Source organism: Pinus tabuliformis, chromosome 5_1 (assembly GCF_031772625.1).
Source record: "Pinus tabuliformis cultivar Carrire ecotype Pingquan chromosome 5_1, CPIR1, whole genome shotgun sequence".
NCBI classification, from domain to species: Eukaryota; Viridiplantae; Streptophyta; class Pinopsida; order Pinales; family Pinaceae; genus Pinus; species Pinus tabuliformis.
Window position 1 is genome coordinate 771,968,360 of NC_142305.1, and position 14,641 is coordinate 771,983,000.

Consider the following 14,641-nt stretch of genomic DNA (forward strand, 5'->3'; position numbering starts at 1 on the left):
GTGAAGCAAGAAACTTCGTCGAGGTACTAAACAGGCTCACTAGCAGCACATCAATGCTCGTTTTCCTAAAGTGACTCCGACGGGTTACTGAATAGGCCTATTGGCAACGGAACAACACCAATGATGGAACTGAAACTCCGATGATATTAAACTCACAAATATATACTATCCTTATCCCGATCAAAACAATGGAGATATGGTAAGTTTTGTAAATGTTTTAGCCGAGAAATGGGATAGGGGAGACTATACCTATAATCAAGATAAATGGAGAAGTCGAGGTAATCAACATGGTGAAGCAATACTTCTTAAAATATTAGACTCTATGCATTTGCAAGCACGCCTCTTTCTTCCAAACTCAGTAGCCAATGTTTACCTAAGTAGACAAGCATTGCGTAACCCTTGAGAACAATGCTTGTGTAGCCTCTGGAAATAAAGCATGTGCAGTCACTAGTAACAGTGATTGCATAACCCTTGGTAATAAGCATTGAGTGACTCACAAACCCTGCACAACCCCTACTGATAGTGCTTGTGCAGTTGATAGGGACAATTCACTATGAAATCCATGCCGACAATCAGTTTGCAACATTATTTGATAGTCTCTCTCACTCTTATTATAAATTGTATCATCATTCCAATGAGTCTTCTCAACTGATACTTTTTTGCACCTTTCACTTTCACAAGTGTCGCTTTCATTTTTTGTGACTAACGTTTTTGCTTTCTTTCACTTTAAGAAGTGTCGCTTTTTCTTTCTCTTCACTTTAGCACGTGTCACTTTCACTTTCTTTAGCTTTTACAAGTGTCGTTTTCTCTTTTTATTACTGTCAAAAGTATCACTTTTAATTGTTTACACTCCAACATGTGTTGCATCTTAGTGCACCACTAGAGGAAGTTATAGTGCACTCTTCTACATTATATGATCATGTATATCATAAGAATATGTGCTAGACACATTCCCATAGCTTAGCACACTTTCTGGTTGCATTTGACACCTCTGTCGTAATTTGTATTTTGTGTCGCAAAGCTACATTTCAACTATCGCACTTAGAAATAAGTGTCTCTTTGTTGTCATTTCAAGGTACACATGTGGATTTTGAGTACAGTGCATTCTATAAACTTGTGTTTTATGGTGTACATGTGTCTGATTCAGTTTTGGAACTTATTTTCATCATAATTTCTCCCTTGTTCCACTGATCCAACACTTAGAAAATTTTGGAGTTCATCCTTGTCCTCACATTTTGTGAAAAATAAGGAGCATATTTAATCTTTCAGATAAGTGATGAGTACTTTGCAATCTTCTAAGTCTCATTGATTAAATCCTTATCTCTCAAACATGTGCACTCTACTCTTCTTAAGAACAACCTCCTCCACCTGCACATTGAGTAACCTTGGAGTCTGAATCATCAATCTTGTTGCTTATCCTTGCAAACTACGCAGTTCATGGTCCTTCCTGACCTGGATTGCACATTCCATAGTTGTAGTGGATAGTGGAGCCATCCTTATGTCACTATCATTCCCAACTGCACAGTCCTTTAACCCTCCTCTTTGACTACTACACATTGTGCAATCATAATGAACAACCTTGCCTCCATGTCTCCCTAACTTTCTCAACTACATAATCCCTTCATCTAGTGGACCTCCTATAATGGATTGCACAATTCAGTGGGTAGTAGGTCAACTCTAGGTTAATTAAACCCTCAATTGTGCAATATTTGGAGTTTTCCCCTCAATCATTGTGCATTACGCAGTAACAATGGATAGTCTTGTCTTCCTGTTGACTTGCCTCCTAGTATGCATTGAATAGTTCTAGTGGATAGTGAGGTCATCCCTCAGCCCCTATGAAGCTTAATTGTGCAATATTTTCCTCCTCTTCCTTGAGCACTACACATCCTCAGTCAGCGATCTCATCACCTTGTCTCCTAGACTTCCCAACTAAATAGGACCTTGATAAGCCTTTCCTAATTATGTGTTGTGTAGTTCAAGATGACAATGTGATCACCCCTAGGTCCCTGTAGTCCTCAAATGTGAAATTCTTATCTTATTTCTCCCAAAGCCCTTACACATTGACCTATCACAACCAGTGTCTTCCATGAGAAAGAAAAGGTAGAATAGGTGGCTTCTGAACTAATGTTGGCTTGTCATGAGTGGAATTAATCTGCAGGTGTTATCATCATGGCAGGGTGTAAAATCCCTAGTGAAAATTCCATGTAATAAAAGTAAATAAAGGAAAAATAATAACCACGGTTGATGGTGCAGATATTCCAAGTTGAATGTTGGGAGAAATCCTAGTGATGGGGATCACTTGTGATTGTTTATGGCTAAGGAAATTAGAAAAGGAAATGGCTAAGGATTTGGAAAGGCAAAATGGCTTGTTTGGCACATTTATATATGAAAATAATGGAAATTAGGAGAAAAGGGAGGTGAAAGGTCATAGGTTGCATGTGAGGAGGAAATTGAAGGAAAATAATGGAAAATGAAGAAAATAGAGGCCTCATTCATAAAAAGGATTCTGAGGATCAGTTCGTAACCTTTTGTCAGTTCAATTTTGGAGCTCTCTCATTATTCTCTCTCTCTCTCTCATACTATTGGAGACTTAGAGTTTTCTTGGAGCACTCTTGGTGGGTGTGGCATACTTGGATTCTTGAAGCAAGAAGGCAAAGGAAGAGAAGGAAAGCACAAGAGGGCATCAAGATCAACAGCTACATCATATTTTCTTGCAGGTACCAAGTTTCATGTATGTTTTATTCACTAGTTCTAGCAAGCATGGCATATGCATGTGGATTCTTGATCATGATCTGTCATTAGCATTGGAGGATTTCCTGGATTGACAATGGATTTCCTAGCCTTGTTATTTCTTGGATATCCATGGTGATTGTGGGTTTACTTTCATTATTTGTTTTTGGTTGGATCTCATGTTTCCTTAGCTTGGATTGAGTTATTAGTTCCTGGAAGCCCTCATTGGACAAACGCTCTGGAAGCCCTATAACAGCTTGGGTTGAGTTACTAGTCTTGGAAGCCTTGGTTGGATAAATTCTCTAGAAGCCCTTGGTGGGTTGAGTTACTAGTCCTAGAAGCCTTGGTTGGACAAATTCTCTAGAAGCCCGACAATAGACCAATCTAATGATGGTTTTGTGATGCCCAGCCATGAGGTGGAATCACTATTTTGATGGGTTGAGTTCGATGGCCTTTGGAATCCCTAAATGAGTTTTGATTGATGTGTTCTATGAGATCCCACATCCATGCTTGGAATATGGCACGGGGGTAAATGGATGAAGAGAGATTTGTCTCAGCCATTCTACGGTCAGGTGGAACGTGGAAGTCCCATCACAGGTTTCAATTTTGCATCATTAATGAAAGTTTATTTCTCCTTGTATTTCTATGAGAATTTGATGGATTATATGTGGTCTATATGGTTGTACTTTCATGAGTATTTCTGCTTCTATTATGTTGGTTATGTATGTGTTCTATGAAAATATCCATGTATGGTTGTCATCATGTTTTTACTTGTAATTGATGGTCAATGTATCTATTATCTAATGGATGGAATGGAAGTTGATGTATTGAGGCATCGATGGTTCTTAGTGATTCTCAGCTAAGTATGAGACCCCTATGCTCGTAACTGATATTTACACCTGTAGATTACATATTCGTGATATGTTTGATGAAATTCTTGTCATGGCTAGTAGGGGTCCAGTCAAGGTCTTAAACCAGCATTTGCTTTAATAATGTAATTTTCATGTTTTTTTATTGTTTTGAAGAGATGGTTCAATTATGGGTAGTGACCTGGGATCTAGGCATTCAAAAGTGGCTCAAATACATGGGTTGCTAGCATAGCACTGGCAAATTTAGTCCCTAGTTGCTGGCAGGCAAGATTGTGAGAGCGACTTTGGGTTTCTAGATGTTGTCATGCCTATAGCATGAGAGCGACTGAGGCTTAAGTTGTCCAAAAGTTCAGTGGGACCCAAGGGTAAGCTATCTAAAGTATTGGATTGGTTCCTAAGGGTCCTGTAGTTGACGTTGAATGTCTGTATGGTGTGTTTCCTTCGGTTCCACTTTCTTAACGTGACTTTGGAGGTCACATCATATCATAGTGGCCTCTCCTCATATGTTTACCCCAACTGGCCGGTTGCTTGGGTAGATGTGGGAGGAGGGTGTTACTGAGTGGTATCAAAGCATGGTTCACATGCATGCATGTCAGTTGCATGTGTGTCTCTCACCCTTGAATTCCATGTGCTTGTTGCATTTGCATGATGTTTTTCATGGTTGTAGTGATGTCGTCATGTGAAATTTGAGGTTGTTATTGTGGAATGCATCATTGTGAGTGTATGACTGGTTACATGTTAATTTATGTCACTTACATGTATCATTTTAGTATGCTTGGTTACATTCTTGCATGTTTGGTTACATTCTTGTATGCTTGGTTGCATGTATCATTCTTGCAGGTTTGATTTCAAGTATTGTTCACTCATGCTTGATCATATGTGCTTATGCATATGTGTAGTTGGTTATGTATTGCTTATGCATGTTCATGTTTGCATGTGGTCAAGAGTACAGTGATGTAGTGGTTGTTTTCATGCATGAGGTCATGGTGTGTGTTGTTGTTAAGGTCATGCATTGATGACTGGACCCTAGCTAAAATGACAGTTGCATGGTCATATGCTTATGTATTAAGTTTCTATATACTATCATGATTATGTTATACATGTATCACGCTAATTTTTTGATCTTGCAAAAAAGCTATCCTCCCCGAGCTATGCTAAGGTACGTTTGTTTATTGTGATTTGGTTTAGCTGACATGATATACCTTGAAGGAAGAAATATCAAATGGTTAGCAAGATGGTTGGCTACAAAGACTCTCCCTATGAATCCGAAGAGTAGTATGGTGTTGGGAGCTCTTCTGATTTGGCAGTTACACTAAGAATCTTAAAGGAAGAAATAAGGAGTTGTAAGGCGAATAATGAAAAAATCATGCAGGCACAGGAGAAACAAGCAGAGGTAAATGCAATGATACTTCAGATTTTGTCATATTTGCAGTGAGAGGGACCATGTCGGCTCAACTATGAGCAGGACGATAGAACTAACGGGGCATGTGGTAGTCAGTCACATTGTGGTCACAGGTCAGATAGAGATGACACAATTAGAGACAACAGATAGGAGAGGGGATAGACACAGGTATTATTCTAGTTTTGATTCAGATAAGCATAATGATCGTCATCATTATTGTTGGGCCTAGATTTTGGCTACTTTTTTACAATGTTTCTAAGCCTTTGTCCTCCTTTAAGACTCTTTTTTCCTTTCTAGTCACCATCCTTTTGTTATCCAGTGCCTTATTTTGACCAAAAAGGGTGATTTGGACACTAAGGTATGCATGTGTCATTTCTCTTTGTTCTTAAGCAATTTGATGTTGAATGCTATCTAATTAACTAATCTACGACTTTGAGAGGTACTAATCAAATTTCTTGCAGATCAACTATCTTTGGGAAGATTCGTGATTCCCTGTAGAAGACTATGGATTTCCTGCAGTACCATTGATTTCCTACAACAACGTCGATTTCCTACAGTGGGTGATTTTCCTGCCGAATCCGTGAAGGTTAGACATGTTCTAATCATCCTCAGGAGAAATGGGAACATGGGTTTTGTTTGAAAACCCCTCCACATGGATTCTATCCTACCAGATGTTCCACATTTAGTTTTCTAACTGCCTAGGTCTCATTCTTCTCATTTTGGTCGAATTGGGGAAAGCGATTCATGATCAGCATAGTTGGTTTTGATCCATTCTTCCAGTCATGGATCAAACCAAGGATCTCAATACATTGTATTTCCTTATTTTTAGCAAAAGTTGTAACGTTTACTTAGTTGGGCAAAGGAAATGGCCTGCAAATTGTATAAAAACAATGGATCTTATTTGTATAGGGAGTACAGAGACATATATTAGACCTTTGTATTGTTGTGTAATCCTTTATTTTTCAGATTAATACAAGTTAATGTTATGTTGATATTGTTGTAAAACTCTTTATTAATCAAGGGGTTATGAGTGAAGAAGGGCCCCCTTTACTCACAACTCTAGTAGTTGGGGTTTTTGTTTAATTTATTTGTTTTTCTGTATTAAAATAGATTTATAAACAATTCCATTCCTCTTCCTTGTTTTTACAGCAATGCATGCCTCTAATGGTTAATGGTTGAGTTTATTGCATGGATAATTGTTGAGTCTTGAAAATGTCATTCATTTCCATTACACTTTCACTATTATGTCCATTATATCACCTCCATTTCACTACTATGTCACCACATTCATCCCACTTTCCTTATCATTGGGCCACCTTTATGTTTTTCCAATATTTATTATTTCTAAGCCTTTTAAGTGAATTTGTGGTTAAAAATTAGAAAATAATGTGCATATGCTTATACCTAACAAATGGGTTGAGGTTGTTGACATGTGTAGGTTGAAAGGAGACTTCTAGAAGACCCTTATGTGGCACCCCAAGGCCAAATTCGAATTTGAGTGGAAAGAATCATGGGATCATGAGGATATGTGTCACATCTCCTAATTGTATTGTAACTCTAAGAAGACATGTGTCTTATCAGTTCCTATTTTGATTAGGACTCTAGAGGTAGAGGGAGAGATTCATGGACTATCATTAATGAGATGGCTCTCATCTTTTTGTATAAATAGGAGATCTCTCTCCTTCATTTGTTAGTCCTTTTTTTAGTCTTTTAGTCCCTAGTTCTTAAGTTTGTAGTTCTTCCTTGATGGCTTTTGGAAGCTTTGGAGAGCTTTGTTTTACTTTGTACTTTTGAAGAAATTGAATAAAGCTTTGATGTTCTCAACATGGAAGGAGATGTGAAGTAGATGTCATGGAGCATATTAGGATGTAAGGTAGAGTAGATTTCATTTTGTAAATATTGCTTTGTAGAGTGTAAGGTAGATTAGATTTTTCATTCATGCAATTTTAATTCATGCAAGTGTGTTTAATTTTGTTTTGATTTCATGACTAGTGGCATGTGTGATCATCTTGTCTATGTTGCTGACCTTTATTTTTCTGTAGTTTGATTTTCATTAGTATCATTTCTTTAACTTGCACTTTACTTTCTGCTCTTAGATATCAAGTTGTTCATCTATTGATGGTTCTTTTTCCATAATCAAATAACTTTATTGGAGCCAAAATATCACTTAGTACAGCTTGGTTTAGTTTGCTTTAAGACTCACATTGTTGACTTGTTCATAACTGTTCTCACATGATAAATCTAGCTGAAAGGCAAAAAGGTTAAGAAAAGGTTAAAGTAGTGTGATTTGTATCCTTTATGTAGTGTCACTTAGATTTCACATTTCATTTTCATTTTAAATCAGCAGCAAAGATACTGGGCCGATGTCATGAGTCCTTTATTTGATGTCTTTATTTTCCTTTAAGAATTTGATTTCATAGGTGGTAGGGGGCCCCTGCCTTGTATAGTTGTCATTTAATTTTGCATTTTATTTCACCATGTATATTAGTTGTACATAACGAAGCTTTTTGATTACTGTTGTTTTACATTTTTCTCATGTATATTAGCTGTACATAAATTGCTTTCAAGTTGATTGTAGATTAGTGATGCACATAGCCTTTTAATGAACTAATGACGTGATAGAATCATCTTGTCCTTTTGCTGAAGCAGCAAGAATACTGGGTCTCATAGTCATTAGCTCATTATTTGGTTATTGCATTTTATTTTGATTGAACTAGTTGTATATTTACACTTTCGTTTAAATACTAACTCCATCAATAACATGTTTTAAGTTCTTTTGAAGTGCTAAGTTTTGGAAATTACCATTAGGGACAAAGGCCTTGTCTTGAAATCTTTATCCATACTTGTCCTTTAAAAGTATTCTTAAGACCTTAGAATAGGACTTCCATTTGCATTAAAACACTTTAGAAAACCAACAAGAACAAAACCCCAAAAACAACATAAACTATAAAACAACGAAGTAAGAGAAAGGTTAACTAAGCACATATAGTGCACCACACTTCATCAGTTTACGATACCCGGATTGATAATTTATGTAGAGCAATTTAAGACATTAAATTGACTAGACATTTTGGCACCGTTGCCAGGGAAGTGTAATTAGGAGACCTTATTTCTTACATCTGAAAAAAAAAAAAAAAAGGTTAATAATTCTTGAGTATGCTCTCCTCTTGCACTTTGTGTGATCTAGAGGATCAGAAAAAGGATTGTTAAGTAAAAAAGAAAAATAATAATTCTTGAGTATGCTCTCCTCCTGCACTTTGTGTGATCTGGAGGATCAGAAAAAGAATTGTTAAGAGAAAAAATAGGAGACAAAATAAACTTCATCACTTCAATTGATTCAAGAAAAAGAAAAAAAAAAAAAAAAAAAAAAAAAAACAATCTATGGCTATCTCCATTCCTAGTTTTCGGTGTGGCTTCGTGACTCTTCAAATAGTGTGTTCTTTATTGATGTGTCTTTCCTGTGGTTGGATTGGAATTTCTTGTCTCCCACATAGATCTCTGATAAGGGTCAACAGTGTGAAACTACCACCATCAAACAATGGCGTACTGTCTTACTTATGGTATTGATATAATGTTTAACACATCCCTTTTAGTCCTGGTCATGAGATTATTGTAGGAAGCCGACAGTGAGGAAGATGATATTTAGCGTCAGATTAATCAAATAATTCATCTTCAGCAAATAAGAGAAGAGGTTTCACTAGAATGTGCTCATAACCATTGCAACAATGGAATAGATAAGCACTTCATTTTCTGCAATTAAAAACCATTGTCTCTCTATTCTCTAGGTCAGCTCATATAATTCATCTGTATGCATCCTATCTAGATACCCTACCCTCTAAGATCATAGCAAATACTGTCTCTTCTTATTGGAATGATGTTCTCTGTCTCAAGGCAATAACTTCTAGCTGCACCGACAAGAGCTAATTGCTGCACTGAAAGGAGCTTCATTCTTTCATTCACGGGCAGACCAGAGCTTCATTCATGTTGACCAGAGGTTCACACACTTAACTGAGTGTCTAATGAGTCTTTCCATGGACTAGACCTAATTCCTGATTGACAAGAACTTAATGCACTGCCTAGCTGCATCTACCTTCTAGCTAATACTTCCAACGGTAACTACGACTAGGTACTATCGGCAATGGAGAAAAGCCAATGACTAGGGACAATGATTGAACCTGTGTAATACACCTGCAAAATAGTAGATCAAGCAAGAAAAACGAATGCAACAATGCAGAACAGTGAGAACAGTCAACTCAGGAAAAAATGTAACAACAGAAAAAAAATGTCAAACTTCAAACGTTCGATTTGACCAAAAAGAGATGAATTTAGAAAAACTAAAACATGGGTTTTTTTTCCAGGTGGGTTAATTAGATAACCCAGAAACCGTTTGAAGAAATTTGTGGCGGTCTGGGAGAAATATTCAGTTCTTTGGAGCCTCTTTTTTGCCGCCGCGTGAAAAAATTGAGTTATTAACTGACAGTTTGATGTATTCCGCGTGCCTGAAGAAGGGGAATTCAAATTTGATTCTATGCTGCCACCTCTACCACGTTCTCTGCCCATATGCCACCCATTGCAATTCATTTAAAACCATTAAACAGCAGTTTCAATTGAACACGACTCCCCGTTAAACAACAGTTTCAATTGAACACGACTCTCTGTCGCTGCCACCCATCTGTACATGTTTTGTTACTGTCGGTTAAATTTTGGGAGAAAATCATGTTTGAAGAACTCAAGGAAATGAAGGATTCCCTCGCATTTCAGATTACTCGTCCTAAAAGTCCGGATCAGCATACACCACTTGTGTCAATTTCTTTATTGCATTTTGCGTTTATTGTGATTTAGGGGTGAAAATGTATGCTCCATAGCTGTGCTTCAAACCTTGATTACAGTCACCAATACGCCTTGCAATTCGATTATGGCCACTCCACTTGCCTCAAGAATCCCGTAATCAGCTTGTTTTTCCCTTGAATGTCCACACACAGTAAAATTTTCAGCCAGAGTTGAAAGTCGAGAATGGGAAAGCTTGGCAGAGTTGAACCGTGAATTGCATTAGTTAAGTTAGTTGTCTTGAGGGGGCACTTACACTGTTTCAAAAGATTAGCAGTCAGTAGCATTAATCATGGGAATAGTTTTCCATCTGCCATTGTAGTCTCCAGCAATACATAATTGTGTAAATTCCCATCATTTGCAATTGTGTTCTTGCTACAATAGTCTTTTACTGCAGTGAGTTTTGAAGCAGAAGAAACATTGCATTTTACAATCTTCACGTGTATGGACTTTGAGTCAAGCACAACATCCTTCAGGTTCACCACTTCTGCAATCAAAAAGGGTGGTTCCTTTGCTATTTCCATGGAAAAGGCTATCATATGGAAGATCAGTTCGTTTACACCTTAACTTTCTTTTGGCTGATGCTATAAACTATTAATGTCACACAGCGTTTCCGCAGCTGAAAACTGTTTCCGCAGCTCGCACCAGTTTCCGCAGCTGATCCCGGTTTCCGCAGCCAATCCCGGATTCCGTAGTTGTTTTCTTAAATGCTATGTTCCAGGTGTCCTCCAGGTAGAAGAGCCACATGGGCAAGTTTGTGGGATCAAGGACATGGTGTGTGTCCTTCCAGCTCATCCAAACCGGTCATCAAAACCCGTGGTCAACAAGGAGGCAAATACGGTCAAACTGAACTAAAGGCAGAACCGGAAGGGCTTAAGTCTATGAAAGGGTCAAATAGTCATGATAATGGTTATAGACTGTTTTTTTTTTCATCAATAAAACTATTTTGCTCTGCAGACAATAAAAAAATAAAAAAAATAAAAATTTGATCAAACTGTTTTAGCCACTTTCCGCAGCCAGCCCCACTTTCCGCAGTTGTTTTGTTAAACTCTAGGTTGCAAGTGTCATCAAGCAAAACAAGTCACATGGGTAGCTGAGGGAATTTCAGTACATGGATGTTGTCCTATTCATTCGATCAAATTTGATGAAAAAGACCCCGGTCAAAGGGAAGTCAAATTGTGTGTTATCACAAAGTCGCCACACTAAGTCGCTGCATGTCAAAAAAAAAAAAAAAATGAATCAATGAAATGAACAATTTATTTGCTCACTTTTCTGAAGGTATTGATTAATTTTGGATTGATGATGAAAGATGAATGGCTAACTTTTGTATTCAAGATTTTTAGCTACAGAACTGTGCACATTCCGCAGCTAAAGTCCAATTCCGCAGCCAGAAAAAAACCTCATTGTTCAAATCAGCCTAACTTTTTCATACAAAATCAGATTTTGATGATTTAAGTACCATTGGAAAGATCTCAACAAGATCTACACAATGAGAAATCCATCATTAGAGTTTGAAATGGCAAATAATGAAATAAATTGCTGGAAAGAAGCAACATTCAACTTGGGCACCAATTCCAAAGCAGGTATAAATTCTTTTGATTTTTCCTTTGAGAACTTGTTTCATTAATACAAATTCTTAGTTTTGTGTGTAAATATCATAACTAGAGAGATTGATCACCTCTCTCATTTGATAATCTTACATTCCATTGCAGAAGAAGTATTAGTTTTTTTGCAGGTTTCAGGAGGAAGGACAAATGACTACAAGAGAATGGTGTCTCTCTAAGAGACCAATTTGTTTCATAAGAGGATGATCAGCAACAAAGAGGAAACATGTTGATGCAAAATCAGATCCAAACACTTGAAAAACTTTCAGATACTATTGTCTCCATCATATCCATCCATCACATCCATACCTCATCTCATTTTCCTCCATATTTTCCATTTTCATTCACATACACTTTCCATCTCTTTTTGTCCATTCATAACCCACAAATAAAAGCAAGAGGCTCATTCATATGCTTATTGCCCATTGCCATTTCTACTCTCCATTTCCATCTTCCATTTTCATCTTCCATTTCTTGTCATTTTCATTTCGCAAATAAGCCCTGCTTCAATGCAAATTATTGAGTCCATAGTCCTTTGAGTCTAATTTCTTTGTAAAAACAACTTGAGGCTTGCATGCCTTAATGGCAAGTCCTCATGCTAACAAACAATGGGAATACATTAATGTCCCTTGTTCGTTAGATCTTCTAGGTGACTCGACATCAGCAAATTTATTCGTACCTAGCAAGATGTGTTTGGGCATCTTGACTCTCATTGTCATCAATGGTGAGAGTTCTCGTGTTGACTAGTGGCATCCATTAATGGCCACTAAGCCAACAATTTCCTACTATGTTCGACATCAGAACATCTTTTCACATAGTAGGAATTGTGCCAATGAGTTTTGAAGACATGAAGACTATTATTTTCAGCATTTTGGAGCAGATTCAGCAAGTTTTAGTAGAAGCAATAAAAAGCCATCTTATCTCTCTATCCATGACTCCTCTTGTTCAGCCACTTGAAGAAGAATATGATCAGAATTTTTCATCCACCACACATACAACTCATCCATTCCAAAAGGTAAGTGAAGGTACGTCATTTTCTAACTTTTGACCATAGAATTCCATAAAAAGCTAGAATGATAATTGTTGGAAAAACATTTCTCTTCCTCATTTCATAAAATTGCCAATACCATCAGTTTGGGGGGGGGGGGGGGGGGGATACATTCATATTCATATCTTGCCATGTCCATATCATATTCAAGAGCTCACATACTTCCAACATATATTAATTATTACATTGCTATTATGAGCATACAATGGCTTTTAAAAAAGTGCTTAAAGGATAAATTGGATACAAACAAAATCATGGTTGTCACACAAGAACCAACCATCATGCAATCCAATAAAGATATACTTTTCAACAATAATCAAAATATCATTATGCAAAGTTCAAAGATCAAAATAGAAGGCAACAATAAAAAAAAAATGGTTGTAACACAAGAACCAACCATGTTGCAATTCAAGTGAAACACTTTGCAGAAATATGAAGTTATCAAATGATATCATGCAAAGTTAAGCCAAAGCTCAAGGATCAAAGGAGTTAATGTAATATATATTGCATGAGGACATGCAATAGCTTCAGTTGGGGGGTATGTTGAGTCTTGAAAATGTCATTCATTTCCATTACACTTTCACTATTATGTCCATTATATCACCTCCATTTCACCTCCATTTCACTACTATGTCACCACATTCATCCCACTTTCATTATCATTGGGCCACCTTTATGTTTTTCCAATATTTATTATTTCTAAGCCTTTTAAGTGAATTTGTGGTTAAAAATTAGAAAATAATGTGCATATGCTTATACCTAACAAATGGGTTGAGGTTGTTGACATGTGTAGGTTGAAAGGAGACTTCTAGAAGACCCTTATGTGGCACCCCAAGGCCAAATTCGAATTTGAGTGGAAAGAATCATGGGATCATGAGGATATGTGTCACATCTCCTAATTATATTGTAACTCTAAGAAGACATGTGTCTTATCAGTTCCTATTTTGATTAGGACTCTAGAGGTAGAGGGAGAGATTCATGGACTATCATTAATGAGATGGCTCTCATCTTTTTGTATAAATAGGAGATCTCTCTCCTTCATTTGTTAGCCCTTTTTTTAGTCTTTTAGTCCCTAGTTCTTAAGTTTGTAGTTCTTCCTTGATGGCTTTTGGAAGCTTTGGAGAGCTTTGTTGTACTTTGTACTTTTGAAGAAATTGAATAAAGCTTTGATGTTCTCAACATGGAAGGAGATGTGAAGTAGATGTCATGGAGCATATTAGGATGTAAGGTAGAGTAGATTTCATTTTGTAAATATTGCTTTGTAGAATGTAAGGTAGATTAGATTTTTCATTCATGCAATTTTAATTCATGCAAGTGTGTTTAATTTTGTTTTGATTTCATGACTAGTGGCATGTGTGATCATCTTGTCTATGTTGTTGACCTTTATTTTTCTGTAGTTTGATTTTCATTAGTATCATTTCTTTAACTTGCACTTTACTTTCTGCTCTTAGATATCAAGTTGTTCATCTATTGATGGTTCTTTTTCCATAATCAAATAACTTTATTGGAGTCAAAATATCACTTAGTACAGCTTGGTTTAGTTTGCTTTAAGACTCACATTGCTAACTTGTTCATAATTGTTCTCACATGATAAATCTAGCTGAAAGGCAAAAAGGTTAAGAAAAGGTTAAAGTAGTGTGATTTGTCTCCTTTATGTAGTGTCACTTAGATTTCACATTTAATTTTCATTTTAAATCAGTAGCAGAGATACTAGGCCGATGTCATTAGTCCTTTATTTGATGTCTTTATTTTCCTTTAAGCATTTGATTTCATAGGTGGTAGGGGGCCCCTGCCTTGTATAGTTGTCATTTAATTTTGCATTTTATTTCACCATGTATATTAGCTGTACATAACGAAGCTTTTTTATTACTGTTGTTTTACATTTTTCTCATGTATATTAGCTGTACATAAATTGCTTTTAAGTTGATTGTAGATTAGTGATGCACATAGCCTTTTAATGAACTAATGACGTGATAGAATCATCTTGTCCTTTTGCTGAAGCAGCAAGGATACTGGGTCTCATAGTCATTATCTCATTATTTGGTTATTGCATTTTATTTTGATTGAACTAGTTGTATATTTACACTTTCGTTTAAATACTAACTCCATCAATAACATGTTTTAAGTTCTTTTGAAGTGCTAAGTTTTGGAAATTACCATT